Genomic DNA, 23,440 nt, shown 5'->3' on the forward strand with positions numbered 1-23,440 from the left:
AATAAAAGAACCTTTCAGGTACATTGGGGTGAGAAGTTTCCTTGGTTGTTTTATGACGCTAAAGTAGACGCGGCAGTTTGTAAAATTTGCAAAGACGCATATGAGAAAAAACTTTTGAGGTTTTCATCAAAAATGGAGTTAACCTTTATTGAAACTGGTTTCCGTAATTGGAAGAAAGCGCTGGAAAGAATGAGAAAACATGAAAGCTCTGATTGTCACTGAGAATCGTTTTCTAAACTTCATGTTCTGAATAGCAAGATCAATGTATCTTCCCAGCTCTCTGATGGTAAAAGAATTCAGATGGAAGAGAGTAGAATTGCCCTACTGAAGATACTTTCTTCTTTGCGTTATTTGGCTGTTCAGGGACTAGCTATAAGGGGTCATACTGACGACAAAAGCAATTTCAATCATTTGCTCCGGTTGAGAAGTAAAGACAGCCCTATCCTTAAGTTGTGGCTTGAACGAGAGAGAGAGAGAAAAGATGGATATCACACGATATATGTAACGAAATGTTATCAATTATGAGTAATGCTGTAGTGATGCAACTTGTGTCCACTATAAAATCCACAAAGTTTTACGCTTTGATTGTTGACGAAACAGCAGATATCTCAGTGAAAGAACAGATTTCCTTTTGCTTTAGAATAGTCACCAACGATCTTGAAATTGATGAAATTTTTCTAGGCTTTTACTCAACAAATGACACACAGTCAAAAACGCTTTTCAAAATAATTCAAGATGTTCTTCTACGTTTCAGTTTGGAAATAACGTATTGTAGAGGCCAGTGTTACGACGGCGCTTCCAATATGGCTGGCGTACGTGGAGGACTTCAAGCAAAAGTATCTCAATTAGAATCGAGGGCTTCTTATGTACATTGCTTTGCTCACTCTCTTAGCTTGGTTGTTCAAGATACTTTAAGAAATGTGACAGGCTGTCGAAATGTCCTCAACCTGGTTAGGGAAATAATTGTTTTTGTAAAACATTCCCCTAAGAGACTGGCTTTCTTTCATCAACTGCAAAGTGAAAATGATAAGTCGATTAATTTACGACCGTTTTGTCCAACAAGAATGACAGTACGGCATGTCTCTCTTCAGTCGTGTTACCTTAACTACCATGAGCTTATGGATTTTATGTCAGAGCAATCTTTATCAGATAAGTCAGATGCTGGTGCCAAAGCACATGGCTTCCTGGTTCAAATGCACTCGTTCGATTTCTTTTTTCATCTCGCATTGCTAATGAAGCTGTTTTGTCACATACATAGCGCAAATACAGCATTACAAAAGAAAACTTTATGTATTAAAGATGCTGTAAATATGATTTCAGCCTACAGCTCACTTTGCAGAATTTCCGAACAGATACTGAATTTGACACGTTCTGGGCAGATGTAGTAGGAAAAGCAAACGAACTTGAGCTTTCAGAACCAGCTCTCCCGCGACCAAGAAAACTTCCAAAACGGATCAATCAAGGTGATAATCCCCATGAATATGAAAACCCGCAGCAGCTACATCGTCAACAATATTTTGAAACTATTGACACAGCAGTACAGTGTTTAGAATCACAGTTTGATACAAAAATAAAACATTTTCTAGGGCTCTGTGAACGGTTTATCATTGGTGAAACAAATGATGTTAGTGCTATAGACGAATTTTACAAAGACGATATAGATATCGAACGGCTCAAGCTACATCGTGATATGTTACTTGATCTTCCCAAAACACAAACTAGCTCCGAACCTTTCCGAAGTTTCGCGTGTGTTCTTGACCTCTTAAAGCAAAACACTTATCTTCAAACCATGTTGCCAGAAATCGTTAAGTTCGTTCGATTATTTTTGACGCTACCATCCACTAGCGGAGAGATCCATTTCTTCTTTAAGACGACTAAAGTCCTATCTACGATCTACCATGGGACAAAACGGCTCAACGCGTTAGCAATTTTAAATTGTCATCAAGAACTTTCTGCAGGACTCGATCTTGATCTTATTGCAGACGAATTTATAATGCGCACCGAAATTCGCAGGCAAACCTTTGCTATGAAAAAGAAGTAATTCTCCATTTGCCACCTACAAACCTGAACCTGGATAGAAGAAAATCAACTAAATACAAGTAAGTTAATATTAACATAATTACAATTTAATAAGAAATTTAAATTTGGTAATCATATCTTATTCCTACATCTATTTTATTGTCTCGTATCATTCAAACATTGGAAATGTTCAAACTTTTTTTTTCTGCCTCCCAGCACAAATATATGTATTGTTACGGGAGAGAACACTCCCTTTTACAGTCGCCTTTCATATATGAACAAATAGTCATGTCCCATTGATGTCCGTTATTAAGAGGTTTAACTGAACTTATTATGAGATAAAAGGTTAAACAGTTTATTGGTTATAGTGAATTCTTAGCCATTATCGTTTCTGAATTGTTGCAACTGTATTGTTGAGTTGATTTGATTATTATTCATCGTATCTTTTCAGCAACAAGGCTATATGAGACATGGATCTACAATTTAAGCTGAAATCCGACCCACTGTAGTTCAACGCTCTCCCACCGGGAATCGAACCCGGGACTATGTGCACCAAATGGACGCGCGCTAGCCACTAGATCAGTTGAGAGAACTGCAACTGCATTGTGACGAGTTGTCAGTAGTCCATTATTGACGCACAGAAACGGGGAACGTAAATAGTGAGAAAGTGAATGAAAACTGTTAACCAAACGAAGCGGGGGGAGGGAGAACTTAGGCTACAAGCAGGGAAGTAAGCAGGGGTGGGCCCTGGGGGTCCGGATCCCGCCCCCGAAATCCGGACTTTTTTGTAAATTTAGTCTAATTTTAGGGGCAATTCTACAATTTTTAATATAATTTAGCCTGAAATTGTGTTTGGACCCCCCGAAAAGCTTTGGACCCCTCCCGAAATAAATTCCTGCTACGTCCCTGGCTACAAGGTGTCTAAATCCACTCTGATTAAAACCAGTTGGTTTTCAACCAACTAACCCTAAATCATTGTTTCTATTTAGAGTAGTTGAGCCCCCCCAATGTTTTCTTCGTGTCGGCGCCTATGGGTAAAAGCACAGTGCCTACGCTTTCTGCATCTTGCGAAGTCCAGTATTTCATCTTCTGTTGTGGATTTTGTTGGAGGTTTTGTGGTGACCCCTGATTCCTCTATACTTCTCCCCGTTCTAATAGTTTTTTTTTTTTTTTTTTTTTTTTTTTTGCTTCATCGATTATTCCCTTAATTCCCATTTCTGTTTTGGTTATGCAAACTGGTTTGTGCAACTATTAAATACGGCTCTACTATTTTATTGGCCAGGGAAGAAAAATCGTTTTAAACAAGTTTTCTCCTGCTGTGGAGATTCTACGACGTCGAGGTTAGACTTATGATCTTTCTCTAGTTGTGGTGGTGATATTGGAGTATGTAATAGCAGAGAGGATTATATTGAAAAATAGGATTTTGTATAGGTACTACTAAATTGACATTAACTTTATCCTGTAATGATTCAAGAGACTGAGGTAGTACATTTATGTATATATAAGTATAGTGCGACAATAATATATCGATTTTTTTTTTTTTTTTTTTGCAATAGAGAAATGAAAACTGCGCCGAAAGCAAATATGCTTCTTCGTTGCTAAGCGGTTATCGTGCGCGCTTTTGGAGTGGGAGACCCGGGTTCAATTCCCGGCGGGAGCTCATGTGTTTCGGATTCCACGTTAATCAGTAGTTCCCTTCTCATATAGCCTCGCTGCTGAAAGGGATGTTAAACTCAAAATCAACTCAACTGAAAGTATATGTCTATCAAGTGGCTAGCACAAATGTCAGTAGTCGAACAATAACAGTTACACATTATTATTATTATTATTATTATTATTATTATTATTATTATTATTATTATTATTATTATTATTATTATTATTATTATTATTATTGAATAGAATCTTGCAATTAGGTTTTATTCCCTGAAGATGGGAAATTCAACTACGAAATCTCATAGGTAGTTATATAATGCTCATATATTAAGCATTGTGTAGCATTTGAGTTGCGCAATATTTCGTAGGGCAGTGAGTCTTTGAAGCATGTCAGTAAGACAGAAAACCGAGAGAACAATTGTGCACATGTAGAAGCCACGGATCAAGTTTTGTTGGTGACTAATTTTGGTTTCCAATGGTCTCGCTATTCTTTCATTAAATTAACAGTTGAATCCTTTAAGAGCATATGTATGAATTTCATGAAGAGATCGAAGTAGAAAAAATTCTGTAAGAGTACTGTAAATATGTGAGACAAATGGATAAAAAAAAGTTATCAGAAAAGTGAAGGCACAGATTATTGCTAACCATTCGCATTAAAATTGACAACATTGCATATTAGCATAAGCTATGGTTTGTTTCATAGTTAGTACGGCTAAAACAGTAAAATAGATAAATTGATTCGATTAGACAAATATATTATAATATTCCAGAGAAACAAACATTTTAAGTGATACAAGATTACGACGTTCAATAGTATAATAGTATATTTGTGTTTTGTTGCTAAATGTTAATTGAAGTAACATGATAATATCTTAACCTATTAAAATCCACCCTTTGTCACTTTTAAACTTACTGCCTTTTTCGTCTTCTTTTGCAGTATTCTTACCGTTTAGTACTTCATTTTCGACGTTATAACAAAAATATTAAATTCGGTGGTACGAATATTTCAGTTAAGTTGATTTTGAGTTTAACATCCTTTTCAGCAGCGAGGCTATATGAGACGGGAACCATAGATGTTCATTTTACTTCGACCTCACTCACCCTCGCCCTCGCAGTAGCAGTTGGCCCTCGCCCTCGTTCACCCTTGCCCTTGCGAATGATATTGTCCGTCGCCCTCGCGCGCCCTCACCCTCGCTGTTGAAACTTGTCCTCGCCCTCGCGCACCCTCGCCCTCGCCGTCGAAGCTTGTCCTCGCCCTCGCGCACCCTCGCCCTCGCAGCCAAAACTTGTCCTCGCCCTCGCGCACCCTCGCCCTCGCCGTCGAAGCTTGTCCTCGCCCTCGCGCACCCTCGCCCTCGCAGCCAAAACTTGTCGTCGCCCTCGCGCACCCTCACCCTCGCCATCGAAGCTTGTCCTCGCCCTCGCGCACCCTCACCCTCGCCATCGAAGCTTGTCCTCGTCCTCGCGCACCCGCGCCCACGCTGCCGAAACTTGTCCTCGCCCTCACGCACCCTCGCCCTCGCCGTCGAAGCTTTTCCTCGCCCTCTCGCACCCTCACCCTCGCCATCGAAGCTTGTCCTCGCTCTCGCGCACCCTCACCCTCGGTGTCTAAGCTTCTCCTCGCCCTCGCACATCCTCGCCCTTTTCGTCGAAGCTTTTCCTCGCCCTCGCGCACCCTCACCCTCGCCATCGAAGCTTGTCCTCGCCCTCGCGCACCCTCGCCCTCGGGATAGGAGTTGCCCATTATCCTCGCTCGACCTCGCCTTCGTGCTCAAAACTTTTCCTCGCCCTCGCGCACCCTCGCCCTCATATCATTGAGGGCGAGGGTAATTGAGGGTGAGGAGGCCTCGAGAGGGCCTCCTTCGTGAGGATCAGAGCATCAATTATTCAACCTATTTGTGGAATTATTTCCTTATCGTCAGTGGCAGATCCGCGGGGGTGATCGGGGCGATCGCTCCCCCCCAGAAGAGGAAACTTCTTTATTTTATATATACAAATAAAACGCATCCCAGAGTTTGGAGCTCTTAAAAGTAGCTCTAAGTAGCAATATTACAACCCACCACCCCCACCAGAAGTCCGTCCTGGATCCGCCCTTGCTTAACATAAGTTCTAAAGAAAGGAAACTAAACATATCATCGTATAACTTACTGTGGAACACCTAAAATGGAACAACTGTTACAATAGAGATCTCGGTCGATAGTGACGTTTACATCATTTATCAACAGTATCCAATGCCTTTACTCCAAAATGTTCCTTGAACTACGATGCAAGCATAAGTATTCAGCCACACAAGGGCGGCTCTCATGAGGGTGAGGGTGAAATCAAGGTTTGATGAGTGGCGGCATAGTGACTGCCGCGGAATATCTGTCAGAATTTGACGGTCAACACGTTGGCCATCCCTGATGTATGTTGCGTAACTGAGGAATTTGAACAAATTCAAAGGGAAAGATCTAAAGAGCTTAATTTTGAAACTCCGTCAGCAAACAAATAAAATACTTCAGAACACTATTGTTGAATTATCACTCGGAAATATATACCCACTCTAACCTATAACATGAATGACTTCATTGATTTGAATGTGAATCTAAGTTAATTGGTATTTTAAAATATAAACTGAAATGTGTCAATGTGCTTGTAAGGTTAATTTCGATGCTCAAATATTGTTAATATTCACCACTAATAGAGATACATTTGTCCTACCTTAACAATGTTAACATTTTTAATTATTTTCAATAATTGCCATAAATATGAAACTTTGTCTCAAGAAACTACCCTAGGGGCTAATTTGTGCACTTTATCACTTTGGTTTTGGTTCATTTTTGGCAGCTATCATTGCTGGAAAGTTTATTTTCAGTAATTCCCACAATTATGAAATGATACTTTCAAACGTTGTCTCAAGGATTCCTTACACTACAAATACGTAAAGGCAAATAAAAAATGAAATCTTTAGTTTAAGATCCCACTATTATGCAAGCTAAATGCTAAAGGAGACAGAAGTAAATGATGAAAGAAATAGTTGAATGAAAATGTGGTAGGAAACTGGAGAATCCCCAGAAAACCCACGAACACGATGTCCTCCACCACGAACTTACTTGGACGGGAATCGAACATGCAATCCTTCGAACAAAGGTAATTTCTCTATCGCTGAGCCACCGTTCCTCCCTAAATGGCACGCTCAGAGCTTTGCACCTCCAGGGGCCTTGGAAAGATTATCGAGCCTAAAATGACTTAGCACTGACTTTTATAAATCCACCAATTTAACAATTAATAATGTCGTGCAAACTTTAAGATTGTAGTAATGAAAGAAAAGATGAAATATTTAGTTTAGCGCCCCAGAGTTATGTAACTGCTAAAGGAGATGGATGAAATTGCAAGTGAATGATGATGAAAGAAATGGTGGAACGGGAAAGTAAGAGAACAAACCTTTATTTTCTGTAGCACAAATAATTAAATGTGTAGATTAATTGATTTCCAGAAATTTTATTATAATTAGCAATTAAAAACTGAAAGGGCGATCACAAACTTTTCTTGCCCAGGACCTCGCAACAATTTGTTACACGCTGCCATACATCATTAAAACAGGAGTAGAGTGACTGAATTATTTTGCTCTGTGGTTGAAAAGTAATAACGCAAAACAGACAATTATTGACTTGAAGAGATAGGATAGTTTAAAGATTCTGACTGGGGAATAAAATCTTCATTTTTACGTCCTACGATTATCGCAGTCTTGTAGCCAACCTGGAACGAAAGAGATTCAGCCTGAAGATTCTTTGCGAATATCATTTCAATGTGAATTTCGAACAAAGATCTAAGCTTACCTTCATGCTTACGTTACGTCAAACAACTAACATATAAGGTGGAAATTATTCAACTTTTTTCATAAGATGTAATCCAGCTGACTAATTAAAATTTTATAAGCTTTATATGTTATATGTTGATTGATTAAATGTTGCACCTGATAATATTTAAATATGTAGTCGTTACTGCTTGTTACATAGTATTAGCGTGTGTAATAGTTGTATGAGGGAGAGGAGTATTTAAACGCTAATATTCTAAAGTGAAATATTTACATAAAAATTAGGATAATTAAACATTTTCAATAACTCCCTCTTAGGCTTCGACTCTGGTTATAGGTCGATTATCGGTGAATACTGAAAGTTAATGATATTGAAATATACAAAGGAAGTTAGTATAGTGTCTAGCAAGCATGTCTCCTTTGCAGCAAGTCTCAGGTTCGATTCCCTTGAGTGAAGTTGGAACGCATTATGGTGGTTCGGATCCTACCATAAACTATAGATTCACGTACCATTTAGCATCGGCATCTGTGATGAATTATAAAGGGACATTAACTCTAATACGTCAGAATACAGACAGATCGACTGATTCCCAGATATTCATAAGTAAAACTTATATTTTCCAAAACAGCAAATTACGTTAGTAGAGTGCTATTTTTTTCTAAATATAGATCATGAACGGTTTGAAATTATGTTTATTCTGTTGTGTGAGAACGTTTCTCTATAGTTAGAATTGAGGACATCTTCGAAAGTTCCCCTTCGGGAGGATGAACACTTAAGAATCATGAAACTATAGGTGTAAACCTGAATGCAGTTTTACCCACTTATCTCAATAGTAATCTATGTAAATGTAAGGTCACTTGACAGGTCCAAATGTAAGGTCACTTGACCAAAGGCTTAGATAATGTCCCCACAACCTCCACGATGCGGGGCCACCAACTCCAGGGATGTAAAATATATAGAAAATGTTTAGAAAGTAGAGGCGAATAACTAGGGGCTGCAGCGGGCAGGGGCTGTGTTGCAATAATAGACTATCAAAAACTTCCTACTCAAGTCCTAAAATTTCACACGGCGTACACCATAGTCTTAAAATTTTCACAGAGTATACGCTAGTCTTAAAAATTTCACAGGTTATATATGCTAGTTTTGAATATAGTACTACACGCCTTGAAGCAGAAAATATGCGCAAATGACTAAGATTGAGCAATACACCTTCGTATACTCTCGACTACATCCCAGAATATATGCTTTTATTTTCTTAGTTTGCTTACATAGTGTGACGAAAATCTGGGAGGAACGCGACCACCCAAGCCCCTCGTTACGACGCCCATGATTAGATGAACCATAGCCGAATACTTCAGGCAGTTTTGTTTCCTTATTTCTAAGTTTTCCTATGCTTTGCTGACTAAATATCAGTTGTCAGGGAGCTTTAAAACTTGCGATATAGAACCAAATATTTTAATATCCTATTTAGCGAAAAAAAAAAAAAATAATAATAATAAAAACGTCGATAATGAAGGGTAACAGATCACAGAAAGAAGCCTACTGGACGCCCAAAATAGTCTCCCTTTTCAAGACTGTGCGCTGCATATTCTTACACTATATTAAAAACGCTTTCAAAGATACCAATCTTTTTAAAAATAAATAAATAAAATAAAAAAATAAATCTTTAGTTTAACATCCAACGGTTATGCCATCGATGGCTAAAGGAGACTGATGGAATTGCAAGTGAATTATGATGAAAGAATAGGTGGAATGAGAAAACTGGAGGAAACGGGAAAATCCCAAGAAAACCCAAGTATACGCTATCGTCCTCCACGAACTCACTTGGCCTGGGATCGAATGAGTGACCCCTGAAACCAGAGATTGGCTGTAGCACTGAGCCAACGTACTCACGTCCAATAATACCAATCGTGTTAATCGTTTAATTGCAATAAGTATTTTCGTTTTTAGTTTTCTATGGCCATCTATGTACCAAAGTCATTCCATCAAGTCTTTTTCCATCTGATCTACTGCATTCTGATGGTTCTCTCATTGATTGTGTTTGTTCAGATATCAGCGCTCTTGTCATTTACTGCTGAATGACGTGAGTGACTGTCTGTCTGTCTACCAACACTCTTTAAACATGACAGTGTAGTGGACACTTCTTATCTAAAACGTCTCCAGCACAGGGAGGGCAACAATGAGGCACACTTACTTCTTAATGTAGCGCTATTTCTACCTGGAAACTTCCATGGGAAAAATCAAATATTATTCTTATTTGCATTATTATTTTTAATAATTATGTATGTACACACGAGAAATTGTCTACTGCAATTAATTGAAAGAAAAAATACGATTAATGTATAACCTTGGTATGACACTAACTTTTCATCTAGGGGACATGGCAGATAATATTTTAAATTTTGCCTCTCTCCAAAAGAGGTCAAACAGCAAACTCCAAAACAGTTGCTTTTAAGGAAACTTGTCCTCCTCCCTCGCGTGCCCTCGTTCTCCTGAAGGAAGTTGTCTCTAGCCATCGTGCACCCTCGCTCCCGCAGTAACACTTGGCCCTCACCCTCGTTCACCCTCGCCCTCTTCGTCGAAGCTTTTCCTCGCCCTCGCGCACCCTCACCTCCGCCATCGAAGCTTATCCTCGCCCTCGCGCATCCTCACCCTCTCTGCCGAAACTTGTCCTCGCCCTCGCGCACCCTCGCCCTCTTCGTCGAAGCTTTTCCTCGCCCTCGCGCACCCTCACCATCGAAGCTTGTCCTCGCCCTCGCTGCCGAAACTTGTCCTCGCCCTCGCGCACCCTCGCCCTCTTCGTCGAAGCTTTTCCTCGCCCTCGCGCACCCTCACCCTCGCCATCGAAGCTTGTCCTCGCCCTCGCGCACCCTCGCCCTCGCTGCCGAAACTTGTCCTCGCCCTCGCGCACCCTCACCCTCTTCGTCGAAGCTTTTCCTCACCCTCGCGCACCCTCACCCTCGGCATCGAAGCTTGTCCTCGCCCTCGCGCACCCTCGCCCTCGCGGCCAAAACTTGTCCTCGCCCTCGCGTCACTGTAGGCGAGGGAACTTGAGGGTGATGATGCCCTCGAGAGGGCCACCCTCGCGAGGGTGAACATCTCTGACGGGAACTACTGATTAACATGGAATCCGAACCACATGAGATCCCACCGGGAATCGAACCCGGGTCTCCTACCTTGTATGAATAATGTATCTTGTCTCGTGTTTCTTTAGGCATATAATATTGTTCTCTCGCTGGCCTTATAGCTAGCACGTGCCTCTTTGGTCACATGGTCTCACGGAAGCATTAATAAAATCTGAACTATTATAGTGGTTCGGATTCCACCTTAACTTATAAGTCTCTCTTACAGCCTCGGTGCTGAAAAGAAACCCTAACCTTCATCGAAAAACAAACAGATATAACCCTACTTTAGTCTCGCCATTCCATTTCAAAATGAAATTAAATCTTACAGTTTAACGTCCCACAAATATCCTTGTTAGGTTAAGGGAGGCGATGGTTAAGGCAAGGGAATGACGATGGAATAATTAGTAGAATGAGAATGTGGAAGGAAATGGGAGAGTTTCGAGAAAACCCATGGAAACGATGTTGTCCACCACAAACTAACTTCTTCGGGGATTGAATCAATGCAGTATTCCATTTGAAATCAAATGAAATTTCTAGTTTTATATCCCTTGGTTATCCTCTATAGCTTATAATCGACGGGTGATTAATGAGAATGAATGATTATGAAATAATTGGTGGAAAGGAAAATGTGGAAAGAAATTGGAGGGCCCAAAAAAGTCAACAGCATATATCCATCTGATTCATTTGCTACAAAGTTAACTAGTGTTTAAAGGAATTGCTCTAATTGCATTGCTCACATTTACTCACTGAACTCGCATTTTACACATTTTACACACAATATCTTTGTTTGTTTGTTAGTGTCTTCGTTTGTTACAATTACTCCTTTTGCAAATGCCCAGTTGTTTTGGGTGCTCACTTGTACGTACCCAGTCAGGTTCGAGATACTGCATTCTGGTGCGTCTGGAAATGTAGCTTTATCGCTGGCGCAACTTTTGAGAGCGTATCAGGAAAATAGCTCCATTGGTAAAGCAGATATGAGTGCATACTCGGTTTTCCTATGGCCCAGCTTGCATACACCTTTTGTAGGGTAGACAAACAGGGGTGTGTGTGTGTGTGTGTGTGTGTGTGTGTGTGTGTGTGTGTGGAGAGATAAAGTCTCTACAATTTCCTTAACTTCGGTAGTCATGAAGTTAATGTAGTGAGTCATCACCACGCTCCTATCCTTCCCCTTTCTTTAACTCTCCAGGCACACCTACTTGAAAGAGTTTTTTTTTTTTTTGTTTGTTTGTTTGTTTAAATACTTTGCCCTATATTTATATCACACATGGATAGAAATAAGTTTGTTTCGCCTTGGTGTTATTATGCAACAACCGGGTTATGATGGTAGGGGTCACATAAGCTTAAAGCGAAATCCAAACCGCTTCTCGCCTTACATCCGAGAGAAATTGTCCTCCATTTGAACTCAAAACCGGGTCTAATTGGCCACAAACGCTATACTTCTGCCAACTCACTCACGAAGGACTCCTGATAAAAATAGGTTGTACTGATCTTTACATACTTGTTAATATAATTGTCAAAGAGTCATTTCAGGACAAAAAGATAAACAATTGCACAAGCGAAACCATTATACAGAATTACATATGGACAATATCAAAGTACTGCAGAATACAGAAGAACTAATTTAGTCCAAATCAGTTCACTACGACTTTTATTAGTCCAAGTTAAAGAAATACAAGGATTTGCAGTAAGAAAAGTGAATAAAGATACGAATTATTTAAGTCAACTTTGACTCTGACCCATTTATAGATACCAAAGATACTTCTGATTTCAATAAATGCCTCTCGTAGGTTTTTTTTTACCCCCCTCCCAACAGAGTACGGCATTTCGATGTATTTTATCAATAGTAAACATTATTAAAACGAAACAATATTTAGAATTTTTCTTTGATTGCAGTTACATAACAATAATAACAAACTATAAAAAAAATCAGAAAAGAAACATTCATAAACTTATAAAAAAAATTTGCTTTTGTAGTATAATCTCTTTAAGTAATGAATAGGTCTGAATATAATACTAATAATATATGGAATGAAATGTGATAGGAAACAAATGTATGTTTATCAAGATTTTACGAATAGTTACACTTTTACGAACATTTTTTGTTTTTTGGTTTAAACCAGATTTTGAAAAACCCAGCTAGTTTAAACCAAGGTTTAAACCACCTTGGTTTAAACCAGCCAACCCTGCTTGGTAACCTCAGAGCCGCATTCGAACGATAATAGAACCAAGAACAATCTGCGCCGCCCAAACGCCTTACTACTGCGCTACTTGCGGCTATTCAACATGAATACTATAATGATCGCGATCAGTCGTGAAGCTTGACGTAGATTTACTAAAGCCTGTGACAAACATCTTGTCATTTCAGCTAAACGAATAAAACGCAAGCTCTGACGCGATGTTGCCGAATGCTAAGGGGTGTAGCTACGGCTAAGCAGACGAACTACAGTGTGATCAGGTGGCAGAGGATAGACTTGCATGTGTACAAAATAAACGTGACAATACTGCTGGCCTCTCATTTGCTAGCAGCATTTAAAGGGAACTTGGAGCGCCGCCTCCAAATGCCAAGATTTTTGGCACGCCGTTTAATTTCATCATCCAATAGAATGCGAGAGTGTATCCCGGTCGTCAACCCCTCACCCATGAAATTTGGCCAGTATCGTCTCTTGCGCTATATGAAGAACATCTCTTGGTTAGTGTGTTGTTGAATTACTACAAAGTTTTTTTTCTGATTACTCCTGTTGTCGTTGTTTTATATTTTTACCTATTATTATTGTTATCGCATAATAATTCGACTAATTGCTAGTGTTCGTATTATAGTTCTCTAAGTGCTGTTCTTTGTTTTTCGCTTCTTTGCCATGTTTTCTAAGTTCGACAACGTGCACTTTTGCTGTTCTGAAGGCAGCTCCACGAATCGCACCGAATTTTTCCGATCCATCACACGAGAAGGAAAGCAGTTCTTTGATTCGTGTATAGCCCAGGCTTTGCAAGTCGTCGCGGCCACTATATTAAGTGGAAACTTGCCCACAGTGCAAGTAAATCATGGTAGCTATACAGTGAGATTTATCATTTAAGCACAAACTTGTATATAATGTTATACTCACGAGACGAGACTAGCCACAAAGATTTCTTGTCTCGTAAATTTTATGTCCTGACTTCTATCGATTCTCGAAAAGTTTTCCCCGTCTCGTCTCTTTTGTCGTCTCGTTTTGTAGCTTTGTGTACAGAGTTTATGCCTTGATATGTTTCCTTAATTTCATCTAGAAGTTACCAGAATTCTTCCGTCACTAGAAATCTACGAAGAGTCTGATATAATAATATTTAAGCCGTATTTATTATTAGAGTATATTGTGTAATGACTTATGTGTTTTTAAACGTTGATAAATGCTCTTCATTGTGTACGTATAATCACTTTATTCAGTTCAGTTTTTTATACTATGGATCATACAACACCAAAACAGTGTTTGAAATCCAAGACTTGGGTGAATTAGTTTTCCCCACGAGAGTTGTGAAATTTCTCTTCTCCTGAGGAACACTACTTGCATATACAATAAATTATATACCGCCAAAGTTATCTGAGGGGTTAACTGGTTCTTGAACACCCTATAGCAGTCATTTGCAATTGTTTGCCGTGTGATGTAGGACCAAGCTTTTACGATTGGAGAATTGACATGTGAAGCAAATGACAAAGTACTTGAATCAAAGCAAGTGTTGTCAGCTTACAAATTATCGTGGATCCACGAATACTAACTAAATAACTAACTCTATGGCCTCTGGAACCCGGAGGTTCAATGCCACGTTCACAAAAGCTCTCCACTGACTTCTATCCTTAGCTAACTGCATCCAGTTTCTACTTTGTATTCCAATCTCTGCAAGATCCATCTTAATATTGTCCTCCCATCTGCGCCTAGGTCTTCCTAATGGTCGTTTTCCGATTGGTCTTCCAGTTAAGACTTTGAAAGCGTTTCTACTTTCTTCCATTCTAGCTACATGACCCGCCCACCTAAGCCTCCTAGACTTAACGACCCTAACAGTGTTGGGTAAACCGTATAAATTATGTAGTTCCTCGTTATGAAGTTTTCATTCTCCATTCCCGTTCCTCTCGGATCCGAATATTCGTCTAAGGATCTTATCAAATATTTTCAATCTATGTTCTTCCCTCAGACTAAGCGACCATGTTTCGCAACCATACAGAACAACAGGCATGATTATCGTTTTGTATATTTTAAGCTTCAGATTCCTCGACAGAATTCGCGACAACAAAAGATTTTGAACCGAATAGTAACACGAATTCCCTGCTTTTACGAATACTGTACCTGCAAAGCCATGCAGATGTTCTTGTTTCTCCATCACCACATCTTTTATCATCTTCTGGAATAACTAAAACTTTTCTGACCAGAGTATATACGCTTATTTGTTAAAACTAAAATAGTATTACAGTTTCGGTAACTTAACGTTATCTTCTGATAACGAGAGTTAGTGTCTGATGAAGATAAAGTTAAGTTGTCGAAGCTGTAACACTGTATTTCAGTTTTGATTTTTTTAAAAATGTATAGACTATACTCTGGTCAGAAAAGTTTGTTATTCTTGTAGTTAGGTTTTAAAGTCCTGATCGATAGATCAACTTCTGGTTTCGTGTATCCTTCTTGTTCTTTGTATGTGGTTCGCTAAGAAAGTGATTAAAAAAAAAAAAAAAGTAACGTCATAGTGCATCCAGTTGGAAGTATTTTCCCCAATGCAAAATCCTGTGATCATAAATACTTTTTTTCTTTTTTTGTTTTCGATCTGTAATTCCGTGTCCAATAAAGAGTATAAGAAACCTACACTACCATTATAGACACGCTTATTAGATATAGCTACTCATCAAAAAGAGAATATAATACGTAAACAATACATGAAATGCGTTCAGTAAGAGCAGATATTGTGATAGTTATCCATCAAAATACCTTTCCTTGTAAGTCCAATTATCTTGACCAACTTCCCATTTTACTTACACGAATTGCTGCTGCATTACGTGACAGGAAGTACTTTTATTTTCGTTGCGCAATACTAACAAAACAATATTATGCTATAATTGTCGATAATAACTATTGGATAGAAAACTTTCAGTCTTTTAGAACTTTAAACGATTAAATACATATCCATATACTTTACATATTAGGCTGATACTGAAGCTGATACACTAGCTTCATCACCTCCATGTCAATGGTATAAATAGATCATATTTGCTAGTCTTACAACGATATTACGTAACACTCTTTAGCCCAACTCCCGTCAATTTAAAATAATAATAATTTACCTTGTATGTGAAAAGAAAATTGTTATGTAAGCCTTATAACCAGTTTGTGAAAAGATAATTCTTGGTTATAAACTAGACTATTGCAACTTGTCTGTAGTAATACAGAACATTAAAATGCAAGGGCAGTTCGGAAAGTAGCATGCGATTGGTTAAAATAAGAAACATCAAAGTAAATAAGAACTTATTATACACCTAAAAACTACTTCATTGCTCTATTTTTCAACATAGTTTCCATAAACATTAAAACACTTTTCATAACTCTGCACTAACTTAGAAATTCCATCAGCATAAAAATCTCCCGCTTGTAACTTAAGCCAGCCTGTGTCCGCATCTTTCAGCTCATCATCATCATCATCAAAGCGCTGAAATCAAACCCACTTCTTCATGTGCATGAAGAGATGATAATATTATCATAAGTTGTTGAAATTCATGGGAAATCTCCGAGACAGTGAAACGTCGATTTTCACGGACTTTTCCATCAATTTTCTGAACGAGTTCATCAGTGACCACTGATGGCCTAACACTCCTCTTTCGTCATGAATGTTTGTTCGTCTATTTTTAAATGAACGAACCCATTCACGAATAACGCCTTCAATCATCACATTTGGTCCATATACGACACAAGGTTCCCGATGAATAGCTGCTTGACTTTATTATTATTATTATTATTATTATTATTATTATTATTATTATTATTATTATTATTATTATTATTATTATTATTATTATTATTATTATTATTGCAGCACACATTTTGAGACGCTACAAAAGTGGAACTAGTGACTAGACAACCTTCACTCTACTACGACTGGAAACAGACTGATCTAGCGCGCACGTCTGTGCAAAGATAGTAGCGCTGTCCCAACTACTTAATGCACAGTGACCAATCGGATGTTACTTTCCGAACGCGCCTCGTAGTAGCTAATTTTTCGAAGATTTACTTACCTTACTTTTACCTTATATTTTGGTTCGAAATTTTTCAAGTTATTTTAGCCAGCACCCTGTTTTGAATTCTATAAACTCTTGTTTTGTTAGTGGGAGACCTGAGTTCGATTCCTGATTAAAGCTATTGTGGTCTGGATCCCACTTAATGCTGTAGATCCATATCTTGTATAGCCTCGGTGCTGAAAAGAGATGGTCTTATTTGCATGGAGCTATGTAGTAAGAATCCTACAAAAAAATGGTATAGGATTAAAAATAAATGTAATAAAATTTAGAGCAGAAATGGTCTTTATTATGATTTCTGTCGTAATATTCCTTCTCTTGCAATATTGGTCATGAAGTATACTGTAAAGTACATGCAAGTAATATTGTAATGATATTAGTCTTAGATTTCCAAACTATGTGATGTATACCGGTACCTATTGGAAGTCATACAGTGTATCAGAAAGGATTTTACAACTTTGAAAACTCATACTGATTTATTCATTTATCTTACAGTCATAGTTTTGGTGTCACTTTGTAGCAAAATACATAAAGCTTGTTACCTTACATCTAAAGACGTTCAATGTGGTTTCCATTGAATTAATGAAATCTTCATCTTTATCCAACCGATGTAGCATTTTCACACAAAATTCCTTACGAGCAATTCTATCAGTGTCTTTTAATTCTTGCACCATGGTATGGTTTGAGATGCAACTGTTTTCTTAACACATGCCACACTGTCATGTGTGGGGTTCCCAGCTGTCAAGAAGCACGCCGGGTTGATTTTGTAGGACTGTTCACAAAGCTTTGGCTCATTTGCTCTCACAAGGGAACATCTTATATTGATAGTAGCATTACCCAATCAAACAATGCGCAATCGATAGAGGAGTGAAGAAATGTGAGAAATTCAAAGTTTTACGGGCCGACACCCAGAAACACAGGAGATACAGAGGAAAGAAGGATTTAGAATCATATGAAGATAACAATGCAAAAAATACACTGACACAGAAATAACTTCAAAGTAATTAAAGTAATCAAAATGGCATTTACAAAACAGTATAGTAAACAAACATTGTACCCACAGACATGCTCAATAACATCAGATGTAATGCAGTGTTGCCAACTGAGCCCAAAATGAAGTTTTGTTAAATGGCACGGAACACAAATGATAACTTGTAGCAAATCTAATTGTGAGTAGAACCACACCTGGGAAGTCTTGATGTACAGTGTTGCTAATGTTTGAAGATACACTGTAGGAATATCTGAATTCCTATATGAAGTTTTGTGTGATACTATCAGATTGTGTCTGATACTATTATGATTTTCTACGGGGCAAAACTGTTTTTACATTGTGCTTCGTCCCTTATTTTCGTACTTCAGTGATTTGGTTTCATATTTTGGTTTTAACTAATTCGAATCATGTACTGTGTGTAGTCTTCTACATTCAAGATTCATAAAGGAATTCATATGACCTATCCTCAAACGTTGGTAACACTGTACATCAAGATGGCACAGATATGGTTCTACTCATAATTAGATTTGCTACATGTTATAATTTGTTTTCTGGGTCATTTAACAAAACTTCATTTCGTGCTCAGTTGACAACACTGCATTACATCTGATGTTATTGAGCATGTCTGTGGGTACAATGTTTGCTTACTATACTGTTTGGTAAATGTCATTTTGATTGGTTTAATCACTTTGAAGTTATTTCTGTGTCGGTGTATCTGACATAGCTATCTTCACGTGATTCTAGATCCTTCTTTCCTCTGTATCTCGTGTGTATCTGGGTGTCGGGTGTAAAACTTTGGATTTCTCACTTTTCTTCACTCCTCTATCGATTGCGCATTGTTTCATTGGGCAATGCTACTATCAATATAAGATGTATAAGATGTTTCCTTGTCAGACATACGGTTACCACCTGAAGATTTGTTCTGTCTTACCGAACATCTAGTTTCAATAAAACATCTATGCCACTGATAAGTAGACCTATGGGAGGATCTTTACTTTTTTTTTTTTTTTTTTTTGCACAATCGTCGCAGACTTGGATTCTTCAAACCAAAACACACAACTAGCACGCTCGGGACCAGTAAAGGCCACCATCTTTGCTGCAACTGCGGTTACCGCCTACAGTGGCTTGTTTCTGAACTAATGTACTACGTGAGTCAAAACTTAATGTATTTTGCTACAAAATGACATCAAAACCGTCTGTAAGATTGATGAACAAATCAATATGAGTTTTCAAAGTTGTAAAGTTCTTTTTGATACACCCTGTATGGAACAACTAACTTTTTGATCACCTCTGGAAATGTAATACAAAAGCAGTAGGAAAGTAATGCCTAATAGACGAGAAATGTGTAAGGAAGCATTCAGCAAAATATTGAGAAAGGGCGCACATGTTACAAGGCAAAGGGAACATCTATTGGCAATAAGATGGAAAGATGTCTGAGACGTGTACATTCTAAGTACAGCTCATAAAATGATCGAACAACAGTCATGCTAGAAAGGTAGATATAAAAAAATAAAACCGGCCGCCGTTGTAGATTACAACACATACAAGATTGGAGTCGACAAGTTGGATCAGATGCTGTCAGTGGCGGATCTAGGTGATAGGTATATAATGAGTATACTATAAGCTTTCAAAAAATATAAATAATAGCTTAAATTATTTTTGTCATTCAAAATACTGGGGGGGTCTAGAGCTCCTGGTCCCGAGCCATATACGCCACTGGATGCTGTTTCGAAGAAAATCTGTGAACTGGTGGAGAAATGTTTTCTTTCGGGTATTTGATCTGTCAATAGTCAACACATATGTTCTGTAAGCAAAAAGATTAGCAATTATCATATGATAAAACCGCCGCTCAGGAAATTTCTCGCAGAGTTGGCGGAAGGACTAGTGAATGTTACGGGTCTTGAAATCAGTGAACTATCCCAAGTCTTCGTCTAGTGGGAGACTTATAGCGACCGGTTGTTACCCATACCGTGTATCTGTATCGTCAACGTATATTGCTCAAGTAGGACAAAGAAGGTACAGTGTGTGCTTCCAGCGAGAAAAGGTATCGGACCAAAAAACGCAGTAGGAAAGCCACTACATTTTAATTCCAACGTTGAGCTGTGTGTCGGAAAATGTTTGGAGTTATACCACACAAGAAACAAGTATTGAAAAATCTAAGTTTTGCAGGACGTGTAGTATAAATTACATTTACATTTATGAATAGAACATGTATTTGTGTGTGCGTCATGTGTAAACTTTACGTTGTTGTAAAATCTCCCAAATTTAATGTCAAATTCGAAGAGATGCCAAACTGATTGAAATAAAGGTAGGTCTCTGAATTTTCACATGCAAGTAAACTGTTCACTTAGCTTTGCATGTTGCAAATTTTGGGCCAAAATCATGTGCAGAAAAATAAGAGATACGAGTTTTTAAAATTATCCTTAAAATGTGCCTGATTCAACGCCTTAAAAAATGTAAATTGGCTTCGGACTGAAAGTATTAACCCTTTTTTAAAACCAAAAGTGGCATAAATCAACCACTTTGGTTTAAAGGTTGATCGCTATGGAGTAAAAACTGATTAAAGCTAGCGAGAAGTGGTTTTCTGTAATCAATTAAGCATTCCAAAAATAACTTATTTCATCATTACTCTAATCTCTTTATTAAAACCGGAACTGGTGGAAATCCACTCCACATTCCAGTTTCAATATTAGTTCAGAAAATATCACACCATACAAACCAAACTCCTTCACGTGGTGTACTCTTGATACTGCTAGTTGTTTAATGTATCAGAAGTAATAATGTACATTACTCACTAAAACTTGTATTCGTTTCAATCATAAGGGTATTAAACACAATGGGCGGTATTCAGAGACAATTCGTTAATGAAGGGTTAGACACGGACTAGTTAGTGGCATAGTAGCTCTATGCTAAGGAATGTGTAATTTTTGGTATTCAGAGTCTACTTTGAATACAACTAAAAAGTTGATTTGTGTATGATTAACTAATGTAACCTCAATGCATCGGATGAGAAAAATAAATGTGGCAACTACGGAGAAGATGTGCGCATGCGTAGTCTGTGAACATGAAAATACATGAAATACGAAATTCAACTACTACGTCCTAATCAGAGACTGAAAATGGAAAACCATATTATATAAAAATTCCTTATAGAAGTTACCATTATATTATAGATACACATTTTTCAACAATAGTAAATCAATGGCAACAAAATAATAAATCATTACCTGGAAATACTTATTGGGAAACCATCGAACATCATTCCCATAAACCCAGGGAATTTATAAAAAATTGGGCAAGAAAAGAAATTATTGCATATTATAGAATACTTTTAGGTACAGTACTTACCCCAGTTAAATTATTCCAAATCAGAAAAAAAGGAGACTTATCACAGTTGGTGTGATAAGGGTATAGGCACTTTAGATCATCTATTATTCGAATGTACTTACTTACAAACCCAAAGATCAGAATTTCTTCAAAAATTAAATTATTATATCGGAATGGGACCATATAATTACAAATATATTATAACTACATATAATTGGAAAGCAATTCGAAGCATGATACAATTTATTCTTGTTAATGATATATATATATATATATATAAGTAAAGGAAAACAATAAATTAGTTAAATATAAGAAGGAATATTAAAAAAAATTTTCCAAAAAAATCAAAATAAATAAATATATATAAACAAAATAAAAAGGGTATAGAGCATCTTTGAAAATGAATACAAATAAATTGCTTGAAATATTCGTTTCATTGAAGAAGATAGTAACTTAAGTCGAAATGTTCAATAGAGATCACCTAACGAATTTAGCGTTTGGAGCCTACTAATACTACATTTAAGTCGGAGGCGAAAAAAAACACTGATAATAGTGATGAAGAAAGAAGAAAGAAAGAGACTCTGAATACACTTTTGATAACCATCCGTTAGTCAAACCCGTAGTAGGTCATTAATTACACGTCAAAACGACTCTGCATAAGGCCCAATGATTTTTAAAAAATAATTTAAACACTAACAACGTTCAAGACTTGTAGTTATGAACAAGTAGTCTATAGTCACCAGCAAGAACTGATATACCTGTATGTTGTTAGATGTTCTTCCCCGCGTCACTTGGGAACTAATCGGTCAATGTTACTTCAGTTCTATTTGACTTAGAGTGACCGACCGTGATTCTCTAGACAATACCGGAAACCAAATTGTAATTGGTCAGTTTGTTTAAAAGTTATTGACAAAAGAATATAAGGATGCGTATGACCATATTTTGTTAATAAAGTAATAATAATAAACAAGAAAAATATTGAAATATCTGAGTGATAATACTGTAAATACTCTTACAAATGAAGCGCATCCAACAAAATCCAGAGATAAAGTGTAATAAATTCTGATTGACAGTGAAAAGGATCACGCACTAAAAGTTCCAATTTCATCAGGTAGATGTCAAGCACTGGAGGGTGTTTGGTGCCATTTAACAGCGAGAGGTGTATCTTCTACTACCTTTCTTTTAATAGTACAAATGGGATATGGATAATTACCATTAAAGTCACCGCTACCACAGATGGATTAGGTGGTAGGTCAAGATGTGAGTGGGTCATGGGTCGAAAGGAGGTAACCCATTGCCACCCATCACTCACCAGGACCCACTATGCTCACTGTATTATAGACAGCATCTCCTCAACATCGGTAAATGTATCTACAGTACGTTTTAATTTCAAGGCCTCCATTTTTCTTCCTTAACTAAGTGAGAAAAGAACTTCAGGCATTTTTGGGTATTAATATTTGTAATTGTAATAATATCAACAGAACTTACTACTTGGCTTTCGAGACACAGCCTGTTCGTTTCTAGAGAAGCTGACTACTGGAAAAAATAACGTTATATTGTTGAATCATCTCCAATGTATGAATTACTATATAAAGAATTGAATGTAACTAGTGCGTGAGCATCACGGCCAAATTGCAAAGCCAAATGAAATGACTTTTGATATAGTGACATGATAACATCCCAGTTAGGATTGGGGACTAACTATATATATATAGTTAGGCCCCAATCCTAACTGGGATGTTATCATGTCGCTTTCATTATAATACATATCCTAAAGGGGGAGTGGCAGTACGAATTTTTGCGAAAAATTGAGTAGCCTATCTATCGACCCGTTCAACCTATGGAGGAGAAATTCAGTATATTTCACAGTCTTGTTTTTTTATTTACTCTTTAGTCAGAGGAGCGGAGGACGTGGATCACGGATCAGATTTGCTGACGATGGGTTTTAGTGGGTCACAGTGGGGTCAGGGTTGGTGGTGAGTCGTGGGACAGAGTGGGTCATAGGTCACGGCGGGTGGTGGGTCATGGGTCAAGTTTTCATTGATCCATACCATCTCCGCTACCCGTGAAAATGTTAATGGACTCACTCCACTAACAAAACTCAATCAAGATAATCGTCTTGACTGCTGCAAAGGGAATCGCTTTCGTTTAAAATTTATTATGTGGAGTAACGGGCAGGCATAAGTCATTATTATTGCCCATTAAAATGTTAACGCATTGGCTCCATTAACGAACCAGGCTGAGATAATCTCACTAGCCAGCTGTCTATTACGAATAGTAGAAT

At 37.9% G+C, this 23,440-nt stretch overlaps 1 protein-coding gene across 2 annotated transcripts in view; it reads left to right on the top strand.

Annotated features, from left to right (window-relative positions):
- The window catches only part of LOC145671037 (facilitated trehalose transporter Tret1-like), a 210,825-nt gene that overhangs the window by 115,779 nt on the left and 71,606 nt on the right, over positions 1–23,440 (top strand). The gene's annotated exons all lie outside the window — the stretch shown is intronic.

Source organism: Thermobia domestica, chromosome 15 (genome assembly GCF_964235325.1).
Source record: "Thermobia domestica chromosome 15, izTheDome1.hap1.1, whole genome shotgun sequence".
Taxonomy (NCBI): domain Eukaryota; kingdom Metazoa; phylum Arthropoda; class Insecta; order Zygentoma; family Lepismatidae; genus Thermobia; species Thermobia domestica.